We start from the raw sequence: 15536 nt of genomic DNA, 5'->3' as shown, positions 1-15536 counted from the left end.
CATCCCACCTGTTACCACCACCGCAAAGTACCGAAGAAAAATGTGTCGGTACAAAGTTAACAAGATATATTAAACAAATAAAACATGGCCTTAGTGTTCTCATCGTGAGTTGGAAGAAATATTTCCGTTGCATCAAAATTTTGAATCTAAATTCTGTTCGAAAAGAGGGGTTTAAGTTTTGTAGGTCCATGCTCATGATGATGATGATGATTATCGTACACATGGGGGCGTTTTGAGATGACACGGACTGCACAGCACAATCGCCACTTGTGCACCGATCGTGGCGCGCAGCCGCGTCACCGGACACCTGCAGGCTGCAGTAGCGGCCAATATATATCTCCGTATAGGCGCGCTTTAGGCGATTCGGTCCGGATACGGTGCTGGCGGTGCGCATGGAATGGGTATGGGCGTCGGGAATTCAGGGGCACTACGGTACACCGCAGTCCTTTTTGTACCGTCAGTCCTTTTTTCTCTCCCGATCGAGTTTGGACGGCCAGGCCTCACCGGAGGCGACTCTCTTTCGTTGATGTCCCCATTCTCTCGTAGCTAGGCTCCCGGCGATGATGGTACGTGGCTTAGTGGCTATATGGAGAGAGGAGGTCCTACGCACCGCTCCTTCTAGATCCCTGTATATGTGGCCTTTATTTGGCTTTGATTGGACTTGATTGGACTGAAGCATCTAAAGAAAAATTTACAAAATGATTGCTATCTAGAAAAGGTTCTTCTGGAAGAAAAAAAGAAAGTTCTGTCCATGTTGGCAATCAACGGCTTACACACATCGCGACATCGCGTCGATTCGGACAGAACAGACATCGAGCCAAAACCATTTCACAGAATGAACTCAGCCCAAAATTATTTCACACAGTTAATCCTTTTGCTTAGCGCCCGACAGTGTGGCGCTATCCTCCATTGCTCATCGCCTCTCCGCGAGGCGCTATCACCTGCCAGCGTGACCAGCCCAGACCCCACACGCGGTTGTGTAGCGCCTAAGGCACATGTGCTATACCCAGAGGCTTTGCCCCCGAGAGCTGGGCGCTATGGTATCTAAAATTTGAGGCATAAATTTCCAGTAACGTTTTTCGTTTTAGTCCCAATTGTTTCATAAGTGGTTCAGTGCAGGTCCTATAATGGTTCGGGCATGTGCCTCCGGCCGACGTGGTTATTTGGGCCCACATGTCAGGAGGCAAGGGGGTTTTGAAAAAAAAATCCACCTTGGCACCTGACATGTGGGCCTAAATAGCCACGTCGACAGGAGGCACGCACCTGAACCATCATAGGACCTGCGCTAAACCACTTATGAAACAATTGGAACTTAAACGGGCAGTTACAAAGAATTAGGACTAACTTGAGACCTTTACGAAAGAATTAGGACCTCCAGAGCATTTTACTCTTTCATTTTTTCCTTGGCTAAAAACCTCTTACTTCTCCCTTGGTCCCATAAATGAAACGGCCCTTCTCGTGGGGCTGAAGGCTCGGGCGCACACTACAAAATATCCAGTGCTACCGTACGTGGTACCAACGCACGGTAGCACACCTAATAAGTTTTCAAAAATTTCGAAATAAATTGGGTGGTTTCATAAGATATGTCTCTACCACCTTAAAAAGTTTCAAATCCAAATTCATGATATGTATGGAGAAACAAAAAAGACAAATCCGGACGTGAATAGGTCGCAAAAGGATAAAAACAGAAAAGACAAAATTTGTGTCACTATTCATGTTTGCATTTTTCTTTTTTTGCTTCTCTCTATGTATAATGAATTTTAGAGGTGGAGTGAAGCTTAGGTAGAGTGAAGCCCTCCCAAACAGGCTCTTAGAGTTGAAATTTTATGGCAACATAGACACATATTGATACGGACGTGGTTATAGCAATCTTTCACGATACCAAAGAAATAACAAGAACAACTCAAGAACAGCAGAAACAACACTCAATATTCGATGGTGGATAACTAGTTCAGTTTACAAAAGACGCAAACCAAACTATAGTACTTGTGAACCTATGAAGAATCACAAGGGAGAATCACCAGGATCCTATCTAGATCAAAGGACATACCCTTCAATCCACACACGAAAGCTAACGCTCAACGAACATGAGTGCTCTCAGCACATACACAACCACACATGGGTGTCTACAACTTTCAAATCTGAATCCCTCTCAAGTAGAAGGGTGGGGAATACTTATACTAGGAACATCCCTCCTAGTTAGGTGTGAAAGCAATCCAAAATAGGGTTCAAAAACGTGTGGCTCTGCCTTGGAAAGGAAAAAACTTGTGGAGCCTTGCGCAGCAATCAATTCCTAAACACCTTGCATTGGAACTCTCATATCTTTTGACTTAGGCCTTCAAATCATGCTTCGTTTGTTGCGCCTGCAAGCTGACTTCAAGTACTAGTTATTATTGCCCTCTACACATGCTGGACCCTTCCGGAATGGTGTGGAAAGAGGTGAAAACTTGGAGCACGAAATCTGAAGTGGTATCTCTCCAATGTAGACAATTATGGTATCCTCCTTTGGCTTTTCTGGCAATGTGACATCGGTAAGAGCATGGTTGGCGACATTATCTTCCTTGATCATTACTTGGGCCGTATCACATATCTTATGAACCCACTCAATTTATTTCGAATTTTTTGAAAACTATTTAGAGGTGTGTTCGCACACTAACACGTCACCGTGTACCCTCAACTTCGAGCGTGATACGCAGGAAGCGCGATGCACAAGACAATCTCGCGGGCGCTTTTGTTGACCCGAAACCCCGCTCGCTGGGAGGGACCGCATTAGGGCGGCGCGGTGGCTATGGACTGTCCTAGGTTGGCCTAACTGCCCCAAGGGCCTCGTGGATTCGCTGCCCTCCAACTTGAAGAACGACGAAGAAGAGAAAAAAGATACATGGGAGAGATAAAAGTAGATGAACAAGAAAAGGTAGTAGATGTGTTTGTTTGATTGGTATTGTTACAATCGGCCTACACCCCTCATGCATATAAGGGCGGCTGGACTTTTCGTGCAAGAAATAGACTTGGATTCACGTCCAAGACCCTAATTCGGTTCCAATTCAGATGATTTGGTGGTCCGAACTTTCCAAAACTGTTCGGTCAAAAACCTGGCTCCACGACCCGTTTTGAGGTAGTAAACGAACTCGGATCGAGATGATTCCAAAATAGAAGTTGTTCGTATCGAAAACACGAAGAACTTTCATGTTAACATCTTTTCAATCTGAGTGGACGTTGATGAATTTTTTTATCTCTGCTTTTAACTTCGGTTCGGACGGACGAACTCTCTGAATCGAGAGGACATGTCCTCTATAATCTGAGACTTTATTTTAGTCACACAGATCGCATATGAGATCATACTGACATAATCCAAAAAACAAAGTTTTCTGATTTGTTCATTTAAAGCAATCTTTCGTGTTGGTCATTTGTTCATTTAAAGCAATCTTGATGATTTTAACTTGTTAGCCTAAAATGGTTGCCAACAAGGTGCTACCGTGCGTAACGAAGTGGGAGCACTGGATATTTTCTTTGGCGCACACCTCCTAGGTTCCTGACTGTGTCGGTGTTGGGCCTGGTCACTCATCATGCGACTGGAGTTTGCTGATTTATTTACTTCCCTTTTTCTTCAAGTAAAAAGAGATGATGCGACGGACGGATTGGCGTGGGAGCATCGATGCGAGCACGCCCGGAGACGACATCTACCGGTCGTTTGTTGGTATTGTTTGATAGGAAAAGGCGCGCAGATAAGTAGATACAACCGAAACTTATCACGTACGATTGATTAATTCGGATGGACATCTCTCCCCGGCCACATATAAATAGTACGTACACACTACGTACATTCAACTACCCACTGGAAACTCAGCCGCAACCATGATGAAGATCCCGACGACCTCTTCTCTAGCGCCGCCGTGCTTTTCCTGATCAATGGTATATAATTTTTTAACATTCAATATTTGAACAGTTGGATTTCTATTGACTAGTGAGTCTGTGCGTGCCTTGAAACTTAATCTTTAAAGAAAATTTAAAATATATCGTTCGAATCTCATTTCTCTTAAAGTAAGTTACTCACTCCGACCTATATTACTTGTCAAAATATTACATGTATCTAGACGTTTTTTAAACATAGATACATCAAGGCCGGGCCGGCAAAATCGGAGGCCCTGTGCGAAACTGTAAATGGGGCCTCCTACCTCACTAGAAAAATATAACTAATGTGTTATAATAACATATATAATATCTTACATAGCATTTTACCTCCTACCTCACTAGAAAAATATAACTAACGTGTTATAATAACATATATAATATCTTACATAGCAATTGGATATGTTTATTTACACTTTCTCTTTTATTAAGCTTTTGGACACCAGATTCATGCTTTCTAAAAGCTATGATTCAGACCTTGAATTCTTGAAACACTAGATACAAAAGATGCATAAAACAAAATTAAAGGCATATTGATCAACAAAGAATCAAACAGAAAACAGATCTCAAATGGGTACCGGAAGTAGATCCTCCCAAATTGCTAATCAAGCCTGTTGCTAATTGCTTCCTGCTAGAGTGCTAGTGCTAGGCCAGACTGCAGATCGATTGGGTAAGAAAGAATCTGAAGCTGCCGTCCTGCGCGATGGATGAGGACAAAAAAAAAAAGACCGGACCAATTGGCCGTCGACGATTGGGATGATGGGATCGGACGATGCGTTGAGGACAGCCAGACTGCAGATCGATCAAATAAGAAAGAAGGCGCCATCCCGCGCGATGGAAGACGAGAAGACGCAGTGCGGCAGCGACGCTGGAGTCACGCGAGCGCTTCGGCTACCTCAATCCCTGATTAACGGGCTGGCTAATGCTTTATGGGTTGCAGCGTAGCACTGTATAGCAGTAGAAATTTTGGGGCCCCCCAAAATTTGGGGCCCTGTTCAACCGAACAGGCCGCACTCCTGTCCAACATTTTTTCTTCCGATTCCGAACACATTATTAAAATCAAGATAATATATGAACTATCAGTCTTCGTGAGCTCCAAAGAAACTTGAAAATATTTGATACAATCAAAAAATACATGTGGCTATGTCCTCGAACCATCTCATATTTATGACATGTAAACTAAAACATTTGGTCAAAATCTACCACTGCAAATCCAACACCTACTAAATACAAATGACACCCCCTAATGAACACAATTAATCATGTCCATTCATTTCGGTCAAAAACTACCACCTGCAACTCCTAATGACCTCAGCTCCAGAGCGAGCTACCACATCCATTTAAAATGACGCCATACAAACTCTCTTTATCGCATTAATGAACATAAATTGCCATCCCTAATGAACACAAATTGTCACCTGGTGAATAAAAATTTGCCGTCCCTAATAAACACAAATAATCATGCATGTAAATCCATTTCAATCAAAATCTAGAACCACAACCCGCATCTTCCCCACTCCAACTCGAGTTACTACCTCAATTTAGAATGACCCACACAAACTCACTCTCCATGTCATCACTGATGAACATAAGTTGCCACCCGTAATGAGCACAGATCGTCATCCCTAGTGAATACAAATTGCCACCCGTAAGAAACACAAATTGCCAACTCTTAGTGAATACAAATTGCCACCTGTAATGAATGCAATTTCCACTCGTAATGAACCTAAATTAATTACCATCCTCTAGTGAATACAAATTGCCACCCGTAATGAACAAAGATAACCACGTCCATTCATTTCAGTAAAAATCTACCACCAACACCGTATCCCGCATCTCCTTCACTCCAAATTGAACTAAACTACCACCTCCATAAAACGTCCCCACACAAAATCCTAACCGAACACGAAAATACCACCCTTAATGAACATAAATTACCAACCCCTAGTGAACACAAATTGCCGTCCCGTAGTGAACACAAATTACCATCCCGTAGTGAACATAAGTTGCCATCTGTAATGAACATAAATAACCATGTCCATCCATCTAGATCAAAATTTACCACACCCAATAATATATCCCATGTTGATATCTTTTGACAACCTTTTCTCCGTCTTAAAAGTCACAATTTACTAATATATCGAGTTGTCACCCCTATTAATAGCAAATTACCACGCGGAAACTTCATATAAAATAAGATGGTGATTTATGAATTAAATTACCATCCATTAGCGCCTGAATGCACGAGCACGGGTACTTAGGGGGTGGCAAAAGCCCCTAGCATGCTTGAATCCAAATGGGCAAACTTGTGTAGAATTAAAATATTCTAATTTTAAGCTGTGTATTTGATTTATGATTCATCTTTACGGATAGTTTAATCTCGATGAGATCATATTGATACTAGATCACATATTGGTATGTTTCGATAACTTTTCTGTCTAAAAAGTTATCACCCAAGAATGTATCAAGTTGCTACTTTGTTAATACAAATTACCACATGATAATTTCATACACAATAGGATGATGATTTTGTACATAAAGTTTCCATCCAATGATATAGAAAGTTGCCGCCATGGTAGTAATAAATTACCACGTTGTAAGTTCTTTCAAAGTAGGATGGCAACTTGTGCATTATGGTCCGGTAACCAAAGGGTCACATTTATTTTTTCTGTCGTAACATATTCAAGTGAGATCTTGTTTTGAAGCCCTCGTCGAAACGAAGCTACCAGTGAAAACCGATTGTAAATTGGACAGACAATTTGAGCTACAGAACATTTTAAATTTCCAAAATTAACTTTGTGTCATGCATCTTGTGTGCACCTAGTACGTCGTCCTAGTTTTTCTTTCAAGTGTGGTCTTAGAAAAAAAATCCATAAGTGCTCAAAACTAGCGTGCGTGTAGCTCAGGTCTGGCAACGCATGCAAATCAACCACGAGCAGGCGTCGTGAGGGGAGACGAACGAGCATACGTTCCTCGTATATAAATTCTGTTTATGAAATACTACACCAAGACAAATCACAGACAAGATAGCCCTGTTATTGTGCACATGTTGTCTCTTTCACTAGGACTATATATGTGCTCACAAAAACTTGCAAAATAGGAAGCGAAAAATCTAATTATACCCCACTAAACATATATCATGCAAGAGAACTTTGTTTCAGAATAGTAAATGTCTACATTCAGTTCCAATACATTAACTCAGGCAAAGGACAAAGGCTAACAATCAAAGCTCTACCGGTCACACTCAGAATCACTATCCAGCACACGCATCCCTCTAGCGGAATGCATGAGAGACCAAAAGAAACAGAAGTAGGTCCCTCAAAAATATTAAAACAGCAAGAATCTAAAGTAAGCTTCTTCTAAACATAATCCGAAGTAAGAACCCATTCGTATAACACCATGATGTTTTAGAACTCTAAGGAGTCTACTTCCATTGTCTCCAGTTTGGTCTAATCATTGCACAAATATTAGAAGAATGTAATTGGACTCTCATATCTAAACAAATAGGAAGAAACAAATATTTATTTTTCATTGCCTTATGACTCTCACCAGCCACGTTGTTCAGAGCCCTCTGCTCCTTTCCTTCCGATCACAATCTATTTCAGTTTACAATATGAATTCACAATCTATTGTTAGTTTACATCCTGAATGTTAAACTACAAATCTTATCAAGAATCATCAATCTCTACTTTGAAAACTGAAATCCTAATGTTGATATTAAGTCATTATCTCTACACAAAATACATGAGATAGTGAATTCTAGTTTGAAGACATACATTTCTCACGAGCATTTCCTTAAACATGTGGCACACATTATGAAGACTTTTCTTGAGAGAGGCCAAGAAGGTGGAGATATTTGTGATAATTGACTAATGAGGCAGGTCAGTGAAGTGGCTGTCCATGACGGCTTTCTCATCGGCGTGCTACAACAAAATACTTTCAGACTACTACTGGACATGTTGTTCAACTTCTAAAACTCATCACTGAATCTGAACCAAAACTCTTTGCAGGGCAAAACAAAGAGAGATTAGTGCAGTGTCCATCACCTGATTGGAAAGCAGAAAAATCGGCCGCCCGTGGTCCAGTTGGAGTAGCGACGTGCGGTCGTGAATAAAAGGGAACACGGGAAGGAACAAGATTAGATCGATGAAGAGGTACGTGCGGATCAGGACTTCGGGAGGTAGATCAGTTAGACGTAAATTAATTGCTAAACACGCACACAACAAAAAGATTTAACAGAGTAAACGTTAGTTATTAGAGCTGATTAGTGGGCCTAATTGTTTGTTATTGTGAGGTGGGAACGTCTGTGTACGTTTTGTGGGGGAGATTTAGAAAAGAATGTGTTGGTGTCTCTACAAGTAGTAGAGATTTTAACATTCAATATTTGATAATTTTTTAACATTTAATATTTGAACAGGTGGATGTTTTGAATAATTGTTATAACGTTCTGTTTTTTTAAGAATTACTATTTAAACAAGTGGATTTGTATTGATTTTTGAATCCAACTTAATATTTTAGAGTCCTCGCAAGAAGCTACAGTACATGTCTAATAAAAGTATAAAGTACTGACAAATTCTCATGCTGTTCCATAAAATTTTGTTGTGATGTTAGTTCAAATTTAAACTACTAAAACAACAACAAGGATTATAGAACAGACTGAGTACGTAGTTACATTATTTGAGAATGCATCGGCCAAGATCAATATGTATATTTGTGATGATTTTGTGCCAAATATCTTTTGAATATCCAATATTTCATACAGAGAAATAACACACAGAGCTGGATTATCAACTCAGATATTTATAAATGTAAATATATCTTCTAGAAACATCTCTGTACTTACACTACACCAAAAAAGATCAAGTAAATATTTGGCATTATAAGCGAGACTCTTCTCAACAAAGATATTGTTACATTAACAATAGTACAAGAAGTATCAAATAATACATATATGTTGTGTATGTAGTTTTTCTCTTGTGTATAGCCACAAATACAAATAAGAAACTAATAATGAGTCAATCAGATTAGTCATTCCACGGTGAAACTTTGTGAAATGATTTCACATGTCAAGAAATAATGCTAACAATTCATGCAAAGGTGATACACCAATGAGTATAAATCAAACATCAAGCACTAAAAAAATGGAATCTATTTTTTTCGGCTGTATTTCACTACAACAAAATCTGACATCATCATCTAAAACTACAAAATCTGAAAGATAATTAATTAAAATCTCAACTCACTACAACCTATATCTACTACCTTAATTAACATGACACAAAACACGGTTAAACGAAAGACAATTAAGATACAACCTATATCTACTATCGTTAAGTAGACAACACAAAATGCAGGTAAAGGAAAGACAGTTGAGGTAGTAATGAACAATCGTACATGGACATAAATGGTATGTGAGTTTGTATTACACTATAAGAGGGCGAGAAGTTGCATCTCGCAGAGACATGGCCTTTGCAGATTATTTAAAAAAATTTATGATCTCTTGCATATGAGATCATTGCTTTTATCGGGAACGTGACGACGGAGATAGCGGCGAATGTGAAGAGGCCGCAGGACCTCGGTATCAACAAGATCCTCGTAAACAAGCTTCACCCTCTTGGGGGCAAGTCGTGGCAGGCGAGGCGGAGCAACTGCACAAGTGCACCGACTTACCCAACATGGGCGTGAACGTCCACAACAACAAGCTTCTCAATAAGCTCGGCGGCATGGACAATGTCCACATCGTCGACCTCTACACTGCCTTCTCCAATATCGTCGGCCAGCACATCCTCGGTACACACACATGTTACTACTCCTACTAATCTGTTCATATCCTTCTGATTAATTTGTTTGTTCAATAATCCAATTAATTGATGGATGAATATTAGTACATTCACCTGGCCAAATGAACATTAGTACTCCGGTGCATGGTGCAACAAGGTGAAAGATAATTACCAAGATCCTCGTTCAATGTCAAAGTCTGCCCAAGAAGCTAGTACCAACATGGGAGAACTTTGAAGATATGCACACACGATCTCCTTCTGCGTTCACTTGGGCAAACCGTCGGTGATGAAGGGGAAAATGTCAAGGATCCGGACGACCCACGACGACCTGACGGACCAAGAATGGGAACCTCTATCGACCCGTGATCTAGGACTGAGTGGTTAAGGCCGACTGGAGCGAGTAGCTGGTAATCATTTCCCTCATTCTCAAAAAAAATGTTAATCATTTCCCTCAAAAAATAATAAAAAAATAGTTCTCATTCATACAGATGGCTTCTGTACGTGATCTCGAAAAAAAAATGGCTTTTGTACGGATAGAATGGCTCAACACGAGATTGAACTATTAGCCTTTCCTGTCTTGATGTTCTTTCTCGATTCCGCATATTCGATGAATTGTACCAAATCCGCGTGCCACCATATGATGTCATTCGCACAGGCTGGCTCATAGGCCACGCAAGCAAGGCACTCAGGAGACAAGGGCCCTGGCCAAACATCCCAGTACCATCCATGACATCTACACCCATCATATTTACCAACCACGTGTCCACCTTTCTTTTTTTAATTTCTTTGTCATCTCATTAGCCTTTAGTTCCTCTCTCTCCTCATCCCATCGATCTCTCTGACCCAGGCGGCGAGGCCTGCGTTCCTCTCTCTATCGTCGTCTCTTTCCTGGCCAAAAGCTAGGGTTCCTCGCCGGTGCAGGAGCCCGCCGCCACTGCCGCCGTGCAGCAGAAGGATATCTGCGAGTATTTCTCACCAACGCTGGAGGCGCCCTACTGTCTTCTCTCCCCGGCCCCATTTTCCTCGCCGTTCTGGTCGGCACCAGGAGGAGTCCGTGAGCGGCCGATCGAGCTACTTTAGCCCCATCCTGGATTTGCTTCTTGATCAGATCTGAGAGCAGCTAGCTAGCTTGCATGGATTAATCGTGTGTTAGCTAGTGAAACAAAGGCGATCATACAATACCTCTGTAGCGAGCGGCTAAATGCCTGCCTGTATTAATATGCGGAGATTCTAAGTGGGAAACGTGCCCCACTTGGTCTTAGCGTACGACGCTCTCTTGTCCGTGCGATCTATCCCCTCCCGAGTCCCTATCCCTCCCTCTCTCATTTTCTATACTCCTCTCCATACCCTCTCCCTTTCTTTCTCTTACTGCATTTTTCTCCTTCCGAGGTAGTTATCCCGATCTCTTCTCCCGATTGAAGCAGGGCGCAGGTGCGGCCCCAGAATCCCGAACTGGCCATGGCCGCGGTGGAGAAGCACGGCCGCAACGGAGAGGCGGAGCTCGCGCGGGAGTGTGGCAGTGCAAGATGCGGGCTGTGGCGGCTGAGCAGGGCGCGAGCCACGACGGCGGAGCAAGGATCGCGAGAGAGCATGACGCGGAGTGGTGGCCGAGAAGGGCGTGGCTACAACAAAGGGTCGGAACGGACGCGGCCTGTGGCCGCGGAGTAGCGGGTGCGGCATCCTCTGTTCGTCCTCGACTATGGGCACCACAGTCACAACAGTGCCGGCAGGGGCGTGTATGGGGCTGCAGCAAGGAGCAGTGCTAGGAGGGAGGAGGGAGGCGATGTGCAGAGCGCGAGGGTAGGAGGCAACAAGGGACGGGCTTTCATTGCAGTGAGTACTTCTCCAATTAGAGTCCATCAGTTGGATATGCAAAAGTATCTCCAAGTACGTGCTTGTGGGTGCTACTGTGCTAGCGTGCGATTGCATTAAGGCGAGTATTAGTTAACACCCACATTCCATCAAGTGTACCGGCCGGTGAAAATAATTGCAGCTTGATTTAGTCTTGTTGTTTTACTAAGGGTCATTAATCAATTAGTTGAATTTGTTTACCGTGTTGTTTGGTCTTTTACTTGCCATATTATTTGGCAATTCGTGCATTACTGAATTTTTCATGTCATGTAATACCTACTTACCATGTCTTTTGGTCGTAGTTGCCATGTCGTGCATTACTAACTCCACCCCAACTAAGTATTTGCCATGTTGTGAGGTCTTAGTTGCCATACTGTCTACTTATAATTGGCATGGTCTTGGGTCATAATTGCCTTGCCGTGCATTACTAACTAGCATGTCATGTACTACCTAGTTGCCATGTTGTACGGTCTTAGTTGTCATGTTGTATGGTCATAATTATCATGATCTTGGGTTATAATTGACATCCCGTGCAATACTAACTAGCATGTCATGTAAGTTGTTTGTTCATAATCGTTATGATGTTGGGTTATGGTTTTCATGTTGTTTGGTCATAATTGCCATGATCTTGGGTCATAGATCCATGTCGTGCAATAATAACTAGCATGTCATGTACTACCTAGTTGCCATGTTGTACGGTCTTAGTTGCCATGTTGTATGGTCATAATTGTCATGTTAGTGGGTTATAGTTGCCACATCCCGTGCAATACTAACTAGCATGTCATGTAGTACCTAGTTGCCATGTTGTCTGGTCATAATTGCCATGATCTTGTGTCATAGTTGTCATCCCGTGCAATACTAACTACCATGTCATGTATTAGCTGGTAGTCATGTTGTACGGTCCTAATGTCATGTTGTCGAGTCATGATTGACATGATCTTGAGTCATAATTGCCATGTCGTGCAATACTAACTATTATGTCATGCATTATCTACTTGTCATGTTGTCTGGTTCTCATTGCCATGTTGTTTGGTCATAGTTGAAATGATGTTTGGTCATAGTTGCCATGTCGTATGGTCTTAGTTGTCATGTTGTCTGGTCATAATTATCATGATCTTGGGTCATAATTGACATGACGTGCAATACTAACTAGCATGTCATGTACTACCTAATTGCCATGTTGTACGGTTCTAGTTGCCATGTTATCTGCTCATAATTGTCATGATCTTGGGTCATAGTTGCCATGCCGTGCAATACTAAATACATTATGTCATGTATTATCTACTTACCATGTTGTCTAGTCCTAGTTGTCATGATGTTTACTCTTACTTGACATGTTGTCTGGTCATAATTGCCATGATGTTATGTTATGGATGAAAAGTTGTCTGTTCATAATCGTTATGATGTTGGGTTATGTTTGTCATGTTGTTTGGTCATAATTGCCATGATTTTAGGTCATAGTTGCCTTGTCATGCAATAGTAACTAGCATGTCATGTACTACCCGGTAGTAATGTTGTAGGTTCTAGTTGCCATGTTTGTCTAGTCATGATTGCCATAATCTTGAGTCATAGTTGGCATGCCGTGCAATACTAAATATTATGTCTGGTACTTACCATGTTGGCATGCCGTGCAGTACTTACCATGTTGTCTGGTATTAGTTGCCAGGATGTTTGATATAGTTGACATGTTGTCTGGTCATAATTGTCAGGTTATGGATGCCATGTTATTTGTTCGTAATCGCGATGATGTTGGGTTATGGTTGCCATGTTGTCTGGTCATAACTGTCATGATGTTGGGTATAGTTGCCATGTTGTCTAGTCATAATAATAGTTACCATAATGTTGGGTCATCGTTGTCATGTTGTCTGATCAATGTCGTGTACTACCTAGTTGGTCCTAGTTGCCATGTCGCTTGGTCCTAATTCTCATGGATAAGCCGAGCAGTAGATGTGAATAATCTGGCATGCAGACACAGTTAACATTGCAAATAGCTACGGATAACCGATAACTAGGTCGCAATTAGTTTGGTGTGAGTACGCATATATAAACCAGTGAAACAAATACAAATAAACCGACAAATATGACTTGTGACACATGTTATTTTTATTTTCGTCAGGATCTAATTTGTACAAAATGGACTCGTTTATGTTGTTATTCAAAGTGATGTGGTTAAAGCTTATTAATGCTTAGTCACAAGTGCCACATCAGCCAAAAGCTGGTTACTCAACCGTGAAGACCCTGCTGCTACTTGCCGATCGGACTTGCGGAAAGACCAGGCCATGTTTGGCCCAGCTATTTCCATGTTTGGGCTGTGGCCGGGACGTCCTTGGGGGTTGGCTCGGGGGCACACGCGTGCGAGGCATATGTACGCGGGCACCGTTGTTACGCGGGGAACGCCGCTTGGAGTCCTGTCCATTAATACGAGAGCGGTTAGCTTGCCCGTATTAATCGTGTCATGTGTATCTATATCAATATATTAAATTATCGTTGGTGGTGATGGTACGGACGTCGTCGCCGTATGTCACTTCACCAAAATTATGGATATGCCACCGCGCACGACCAAAACTCAGCCCGAACAAAAATATGACAGACATCGATCCTGCAAGCCTCCTGGAACCCTTTCCCGACTTGCCTCCCCAGCCATCTCCCTCCCTCTTCCTCCGCCCCACCACCTCCTCATCGTCTCCGCCGCTGCCTCATCTCCCACGTTGGCCACCAGACTGAGCTCTCGCCGCATCACCCCTCGCCGGCCTGTTCTGGCGCCACCTCCCCCCGCCGACCGGCGCCTCTCCTCCGCCAGACCGCATTCATGCCTCTCGCCACCCGCTGTCGTCCATTCTCTATTTCCCTCAACGAGCTCGTTTAGTCTGGTTCTTTTCTCTGGATAAAAAAAACAGTCCCACCTACGCACACGCGGGGTGCCTCCTCCACCCCTCCTGGATCAGATCGCATCCATCTCCAAACCAACCTCCCCCCCATGATCCCAAAAAGCATCCATCACCAAACCAACCTCCTCTTCTCGATACCAAAAGGGTTAGAGGGGTCTTGCCGAGCATTAATGGCAGCAGTTTTTCAAAGGAAACTTAGCAAAAAAATTAGGTTCTAGGTTGCGCAGCACTCAGCCAGGAGATGGGCCTTGCATGGGAGAGTGTCAGAGAGATGGGGTGGGCAGTTACCAGAGGACAGTCTCACAGCCGATAAACACAATGTAGGCCCCCTTCTTTTCAGTTTCTAGGATGGGCTTCTTCGAGAAGCTGCTCTCACACAGTTTCCTGGAGAAGCCGCATGTGAAATTTTGTTAGGCCTCCAAATTAGGTTAGCCTAACCTAATCTAGAAACTTAGTAAAAAATTTAGGGCGGCTTCTCCCAGAAGCTTGGGGAGAGCAACTTCTCCAAGAAGCCCGTCCTGGAAGCTGAAAAGAAGGGGGCCATAATCGTTCTAGACATATGTGTTCATGAAACGTCGAACTTTAAAATTGGTATCTTAATACATTTCTCATTTTTCAATAGTAACGCACGGGTCTTTTGCTAGTCCTCTATTAATTATCAAGTTCGCTTCAATGGACAAGAGACGAGTAGCGGCCGGGGACACCTGCGGCTCCCACGGCACCATCTCGGAATCGACGTTGCCGGGCTCGACCTCTCCGACCTACTCCCGCTGGTGCTGTCCCGCCTTCCTGGCCTCCTCCACCTCGACGTCGGCGTCCATGAATATTGACATGGACGATATATTGCCATCTATCCTAGTGTACTTGACATGTACCGTGATGTATTTGTTGTGTACTAGGATGTACAACCGGAAGAGGTATTAAGTATTGATGTGATGTTCTAACTTTCATTACGATAGATCATGGTGTATTCAATTTGATGTGCTTTCGCGTACATTTAGCATCTACGGTACTGTCTAATTTTTAGATAATCAATGACTAATTGATGTACTTACAACCAACAAGGTAGTAGGTACCCACGTGATGTACTAACTTTAATTACCATGGA

The sequence above is a fragment of the Brachypodium distachyon genome, chromosome 1, assembly GCF_000005505.3.
Source record: "Brachypodium distachyon strain Bd21 chromosome 1, Brachypodium_distachyon_v3.0, whole genome shotgun sequence".
Lineage (NCBI taxonomy): Eukaryota > Viridiplantae > Streptophyta > Magnoliopsida > Poales > Poaceae > Brachypodium > Brachypodium distachyon.
The sequence above is the reverse complement of the archived record's forward strand: the minus strand, read 5'-3'. Positions refer to the sequence as shown.